Source organism: Globicephala melas, chromosome 3 (genome assembly GCF_963455315.2).
Source record: "Globicephala melas chromosome 3, mGloMel1.2, whole genome shotgun sequence".
Classification (NCBI taxonomy): Eukaryota; Metazoa; Chordata; class Mammalia; order Artiodactyla; family Delphinidae; genus Globicephala; species Globicephala melas.
The window spans coordinates 158,723,944-158,731,443 of NC_083316.1; the positions used below are offsets into that span (position 1 = coordinate 158,723,944).

A 7,500-nucleotide genomic window follows, 5' to 3' on the forward strand; every position below is an offset into this window, starting at 1 on the left:
ACATGCTACTATATGGGTGAAATCTAAAAACATCGTGCTGAAAGAAAGGAGCCAGACACAAATGGACAGAGAGTGTATGACTCCATTTATGTGAAATATCCAGAGACGGAAGGCAGATTAGTGGTTTGGCAGTGCGGGGGGTGTGCTTCAGCAGGGGACAGGGAATGAGTGTTCATGGGGATGGGGTCTCTTTTTGGGGTGATGGAAATGTTCTAAAATGGACTGTGGTGGTAGTTGCCCAGCTCTGGGGATATACTAAAAACCATTAAATTGCACCCTTTAAAATGGGTGAATTGTATGGGATGTGAATTGTATCTCACTAAAGCTGTGATTCAAGAGAAAGAAACCCCACGCACGGCTCTTTGGCGGGAGCACGGCTGGCAGGGAGGGTCTGGCACTGTCGGCCACAACCAGGCCCTACGTGCCTCTTGGGCAGCAACCTGAAGCCCGAGAGGGAGCTGGTTAATTTGCTTTGGAAATTTGGATCTAGAAGTCCATCCTGGCTCCGGGTCCCTGTGCTGAGAACGGCTTCCCTGCCTCAGGCCTCCACCCCTGTCCCTGGGATGCCAAGGTTTTTCTCCGTGGTGCTGTTGCAGGAGTGACAGCTTCTGCTTGGCTCAGGGGGAAAATATGCTGAGATTCAGCGTCATATGAACCTGGATAGGTCACAGGGGACGGTTCTGATCTGTGCCAAGCAGGAGAGCTGGCTCCAGGCCAGCACGGCTCCGCAGACACAGGGGACCACTCAGAAGTGGAAACCCCAGGGCAGGAGCTGGGATTTCCTCTCTACCTCTGGTCATGCATGGGGCAGGGGGTGTGGGACCTCTACACACAGAGCCTGGTCACCTTTTCCTACGTGCACTGCAGGGCAGCTGGGGGGGGTGAGGGGAGGGGGGCAGGTGGGCACACATTGACCTCTGCAACAGGGACAGATGTGGCGAGGTCATATTGGAAATTTGACTACTGGCTGCTTTCAGGATTCAAGGGAAGTAACTGCTAACGGGGATGGGGTTTCTTAGGGGGGTGAAAAAATGTTCTAGAACTAGACAGAGGTGAGAGTTGCACAACATCTTGAATATACTAAATGCCACTGAGTTGTTCCCTTTAAAATGGTTACTCTTCTGGTATGTGAATCTCACCCCCATAAAAGAAAAAGAAAAGAGAAGAAAAGTACAGGAAAAAATCCATCTTGCTGCTGAGGAACCCAGGGTGGCCAGGATCTCAGAGGGACCTAATAAAAGAAATTTTCACCTATTGAAATATAGGGAAGTCATTCTGGCTTATACAAGAGTTAACTTGAATTTTATGCTAACTAAAATAGCCTGTTTGTGGCCTATCATACATACGTTGTACATCTGCTTTAATTATTTAAGAAAAGGGGACAATTGACCAGAAGTAAAGAGTGTCCACGTTAAAAATAAAGATTAAGGGGCTTCCCTGGTGGCGCAGTGGTTGAGAGTCCGCCTGCCGATGCAGGGGACACGGGTTCGTGTTCCGGTCCGGGAAGATCCCACATGCCGCGGAGCGGCTGGGCCGTGAGCCATGGCCGCTGAGCCTGCACGTCCGGAGCCTGTGCTCCACAACGGGAGAGGCCACAACAGTGAGAGAGGCCCGCGTACTGGAAAAAAAAAAAAAAAAAATTCTGACTCTTGCATTTACCAGCTGTGTGACCTGTAAGAAGTCAAGCCCTCTAATTGCCTCGGCTGTCAAGGGGAGATCAAAACACTTCCTTGCAGACCAGTTTGGGGATTAAAACTCAATTTGGAGGGACTTCCCTGGTGACACAGTGGTTAAGAATCCACTTGCCAATGTAGGGGACACTGGTCCGGGAGGATCCCACATGCCGCGGAGCAACTAAGCCCATGCACCACAATTACTGAAGCCCACGCGCCTAGAGCCCATGCTCCACACAAGAGAAGCCACCACAATGAGAAGCCCGCGCACCACCATGAAGAGTAGCCTCCCGCTCGCCACAACTAGAGAAAGCCCATGTGCAGCAATGAAGACCCAACGCAGCCAAAAATAAATTAATTAATTAATTAAAAAAAATTTTTTAAAAACTCAGTTTGGAGATTCAACTACTGGGACAGTGCCTGGCGTATAAAAAGCACTTGATAGAAAGGAATCATGTCCATCCAATGGAACACAATCCATGAAGCAATGAAAAGGAAAGAAATACTGACACGTGCAATGATATGGACAGATCTCAAAATGATGCTAATTGAGAGAAGACAAAGAGTACTTACTGTACAGTTGCACTTATAGAAAATTCTAGAACGTGTATACTAATCTAGAGTGACCCAAAGTGGATGCTTGAGAAAGAAGGGGAGGGGCAGGTGGGAGGGATTAGGAAGTGTCCTGTTATTGTCTTGTTATTGTGATGTAACAAGAAATCTATACCTGTTCTTCATCCCCAGCTCCTGGCACAGAGCTCCTAAAACCCCTGTCATTTCCTAAGTGACAAGGGCAACAGGAGCAACTTTTGTTAAAATATTTGGTTTCCATCCCCAGTTTCTGAAATAGGAGTGTCTTTTGTTGTTCATAACAAGCCACTTTCAACCACACCTGAGCTTCTGGTACTAAGGTGACTTCCAGAAATCACCGAAGGATGAGGGCTGGTTGCCCGGGGAACGAACCACACAATTAGAGGGTTGGACCTGTCAGTTCTACCCACCGACCTCCGGGGAGAGCAGAGGGGCTGGAGGTTGATACTGAATCACTAATAACCAGTGATTTAATCAGTTGTGCCTATGTTGTGAAGCCTCCATAGAAACCCAAAAGGGTGGGGTCAGAGAGCTTCTGAGTTGGTGAACACGTTGGAGGAGCTGGGAGGGTGACATTGTCCAGAAATGGCACGGAAGTTCCGTGCTCCTTCCCACATACCTTGTCCTGTGCATCTCCTCCATCAGGTTGTTCCTGAGTCGTATCCTTTATTTAAAAAAAACAAACAACAGCAACAAAAAAGTAATTGTAAAGTGTTTTCCTGAGTTCTGTGAGCCATTCTAGCAAATTGTTGAACCCAAGAAGGGGGTCTTTGGAACCCATGATGTATAACTGGTCTTTCAGAAATCCTGGAGGCCTAGCCTTGCGACTGGCACTGGAAATGGGGCCAGTCTTGTGGGACTGAGCAGTTCACCTGAGCACTCCACGTGTGGGGTTTGCGCTAACTCCAGGGGGGCTAGTGTCAGAATTCCTTGGTGTGGAAAACCCACACGTTTGGTGTCAGAAGTTCTGTGGGTAGAAGACAGCAAACAGTTTTCTTTTAGGTCCTGAGGGACTTTTGGGGGGGTGACGGTTGTGTCCACTCTCTCAATTGCAGTGGTGGTTTCACAGGTGGGTACATGTGTCAAAACTTAGCCAGTTGAATACATATGTGCAGTTTATTGTATGTCAGCTATATCTCAATCAATCTGTTTATAAAAAACATACTTTTCCGATGCTTAGAGTGCACGTAATTTTATTTGTTGCTGTTCCATTTTTTGTTTGGGTTTTTGTTTAATTTTTTAATAAATGTTTTTGATTTCATCATTACAATTTTAATCAGTAGGAATTTTAATGTCACATATACTTTTTAAAAATATAAAGACTTTTAAAAGCTGTATTTTACAATATGATATCAAGAACACAGAGCTGATACAAGTTGTATAGGTAATCATTTTGACTGTGTAAGAAATCTGATCCGAATACTGTTATGGTGAAAGAAAAGCACTTTCTTATAATCATTCATATTCAGCAACAGTGAAAATGCTCTGTGTATGCACTGGTTCTGAATAACACGTTTCATTTCTGTTTCAAACTTGCTATGCTATTACTGTTTTGATGATTACATAGTTCAACATAAAAAGGCATTCCCACTCAAATTCTCAGTAATAAGCCTGATAAGGCAGATAACCTCCCAATCATAAAAGCTTTTAAGACAAGTATTATGCAAATAAAGCATGGATATCGGACTCACTATAATTGGGATTAAAAAGACAATTATAGGGCTTCCCTGGTGGCGCAGTGGTTGAGAGTCCGCCTGCCGATGCAGGGGACACGGGTTCGTGCCCCGGTCCGGGAAGATCCCACATGCCGCGGAGCGGCTGGGCCCGTGAGCCATGGCTGCTGAGCCTGCGTGTCCGGAGCCTGTGCTCCACAACAGGAGAGGCCACAACAGTGAGAGGCCCACATACCGCAAAAAAAGAAAAAAAAAAAATAGAATACTGCACATTGAGGCCTATTGCGTTTTTGTGCACTCATCTTGCATTCCCTGCCTTTCTTCCTCCTCTTTGAAGTGCTAAAGTGTATTTATACTAGAAAGTTACTAGTAGACTTCATATGAGAACTGTGTGTTTGAAAAAGCAAGACTTTCTAGATAAGAAATCTCCAAATATTTTCTATTTTATGTTTTTATGACCTTCTTTATAAAGAGTGTTTCATGTGCAACACCTGCAGACAGAAATAAATCTAGGTTTCCCTCAAACCCAATCGAATATATCAGATACAAAATATAGACATGAAGCAAAGTAAGATAGCAGCTGTGATTCTTGGGGGCAGCAGGTGCAAAATCCAATCTTTTGCTATCTATTTACGTCACAGTGGTCAGAACAAAATTGTGCCGAAACTCCCTTTCCCATTCCACTCGAACTGGTTCCCCACAATTGAAACAAACATCTCCTGTGACATTAAGTTGTCATCAGCTTGCGTGATCCCCAGTTCACTCAACCTTTTCTTCTTCATCTGGCCTTTTTGTGTGGAGGCAGCAACTAGTTCATTTACAATTTCGCGATTGCTTTCCACTTGCTCAGAAAGGTCACTCTCACATAAAGCTCCATTTTACCAGTTGCACGTTGAATCAGCTCTTCTAGATCCACTCTTTCAGCTACATCTGTCTCTCCACTTGTCTGAACTTTATTTTCTTCAGTTTCATCTTGGGCATTTTCTTGCGGGTCAGAGAAAATTGTAGGTTTCACCAAGACAACACCATAACCTTCGTTATTCTGTATGACATTATTCACCATGGATGTTTTGGGAATGTCATAATGTGCATCTAAGAAGTCCTTGATGAGGATCCCTTCTTTGCAGTGATGGATCTGATTGTCACTCAGGGTGCACTTACTCCCAGGATATATTTCTATACCTGCACCCTTGGCACCCTATAAATCTGAGTTCTTCATTAAAAATTCTGCTGACGTTCATACTGTGACCCCTGTAGTTTCACACTGCAGTACATAGTTTTCCAATGTAGTCTTGCCACGGTGAATAATTAAGATTCCTTCCACGGCATCATGCTGAACAAATTTTATGCTTGAGATTTTAATATCCGCACCCGTACAATCCACAAAAAATTGTCTCCTTTGCCTCCCTTTTCTATCACAATATCATCTGGTAGACCATACCCTTCCAACTCAATGGAGTCGGTAATGGAGAATGCACCATGTACCACGTAACGGCCAGGACAAACAATAACAGTGTCGCCCTCCTAGCAGGCATTTATAGCAGACGATGGATCACTATGGAACTGAATTTCTATTTCTTCCGTACAAGGCTCTGGACAAAGCTTATCCCTGAGCAGGGACTACAGCAGACCAGTCGTCATGGTGGAGGAGACCACATGGGTGACCTTCTGGCCATTTGGACGGATGCCCTTTGCTTGTATATTAGAATTCTTCTGATAACCAAACGCATATCTCAACAAAGGATTCTCTATGAGTTTTAGCTTTCGTTTCAACTGTTCGATCTCTGAATAGAATTTTAACCCTTCCAGATGTTTTCCTGCCAGAATCAGAGTTTTTCTGCTCAGAATCAGAGTTACAATGTGACAAACAGCTTCTCAGATTTAAAAATTTCCTGTCACTCTCCTCACACTGAGTCAACAGATTTTGATAGTCAACAATAAGTCCTGAAGGAACTTAGTCTTCAAGAATGTCATAATGCAATCTCAGTCGAGGTTCAGCACATCTAATAAAATAATCATACTCATCCTCTTCTCCAGCCAAACTCCTCCAAATGTTCTGATAGAAAAACCTGATATGCTCAGTTGCAAGTGCTGTCTGGTCAAATACTCCAGAACCATCAAACACCATCCACAGCTCCTGCAACCAGTGTTCCTTCAGATCAAGGAGCTCTTTCATACACTCCAAAGTAAAAGTGCTCACTTGAGATTCACAGAGGTACAGGTCCAGGACAGTAAGCCCCCCCACTGCCTTCAAGGCTGTAAAGTCCACATCTGTGACTGTAGCCAGCACCTCAAACACATTAGTGTGCCAGACTGCCCGCCATCCAGATGTTCAAGGACCTTCTCTAAGAACTCAGCTGTGAATTCTTTTACCTCAGAGGCCTTGCAGTCAGTTAAATTGTAATCTTGATAAGCGCTGAATCACTCATAGAACAGAAGTTGACTTTCTGGCACAAAACTTGGTAAACTAGTGCCTGGTTTATCATGATTGCTACAATCACTGCGTGAATCTTCGTCTTCGAACAAACCTTTCTCGAGGGGCCCCGGCTCCTCTTCCACAGCCCAGCCGGTACGCTCGGGATCTGGCGCCATAGCCTCCGACCCCAGCCCCACCACCTGCCAGCAACCCATCATCCATTTCAAGTTTCCGCAGGCGGCCGCCCAGCCCAGTAATGTGATGACGCAGCTGCTTCTCTAATAAATTTTTAAAGGTCACACTCTGTTTACACTTACTACAAAATACTGGCCATATTCCCCTACATTTTTTTAAAAACAGTGGAGATGCAGGAGAATGGGACACAGGACCAAGACTTCCAAGGAGGGGGAGACATCTGAGAACTCTGCCGAGTGGGACAAATGGGTCTGAAACGTACTCTTGGACTCTGCCCTGCCTGGGTCTGGGAGAAGCCAGCAGTCCCCAGATGCCCCTTTGAACACAGCGATGTCACATAGCGCCCTGTCGACAGGAAGGAGCTCGTGGCTGTTCCGAGGAGCACAGGGAAGGGGGGAACGGTGAGTCTTGGAATGGGGGTACCCAGAGATCAAGCCAGGCTCCTCTCTTGGCCCCATGGGGCCCATCCCATCTCCTCGGGGCTGGGAGTGCACACAAGCCCAGCGAGGGCAGTGATGGGCAGGCGGTCCCCGGGCCAGCCACGTCCAGCCCGTCAGTTCTCAGGTCAGATACGGGCCCCGGGGCAGTGTCAGCGTGGCCCTGAAGGCCTGCAGGTGCCTTGCCTGCACTTCTAAGCGCATGCACCAGCCTTGCTATTCCACACTTGACGGCAGAAACGTCTGATAGGATGTCCCCAGAATCACTTCCCTGAAACCCCAGTCTGCTGGGTTTTCTCCTTCAGGGCAAAAGACACACCCTCCGTGATCATCAGACCCCAGACCGCTGGTCAGCTTGTCTCCCTTGGGACCCCCAAACAGCCACGTTGTCGCTGGGACAGACCCCAGGCATCCCCTGCAGGCCACCCTTGGGGGAACACTCAGAGATGCACCCTCTATACCCCTGCGGCTCCTTCTCAGCTTTCAGGTCCTGTCCGGTGCTTCCTCATTGTGAA

The 7,500-nt window shown here is 46.5% G+C and overlaps 1 pseudogene; it reads right to left on the bottom strand.

Moving 5' to 3' along the window:
* Positions 1-4,581: 4,581 nt before the first annotated feature.
* Positions 4,582-6,575, bottom strand: LOC115865551 (SHC SH2 domain-binding protein 1 pseudogene; annotated as a pseudogene).
* Positions 6,576-7,500: the final 925 nt, after the last annotated feature.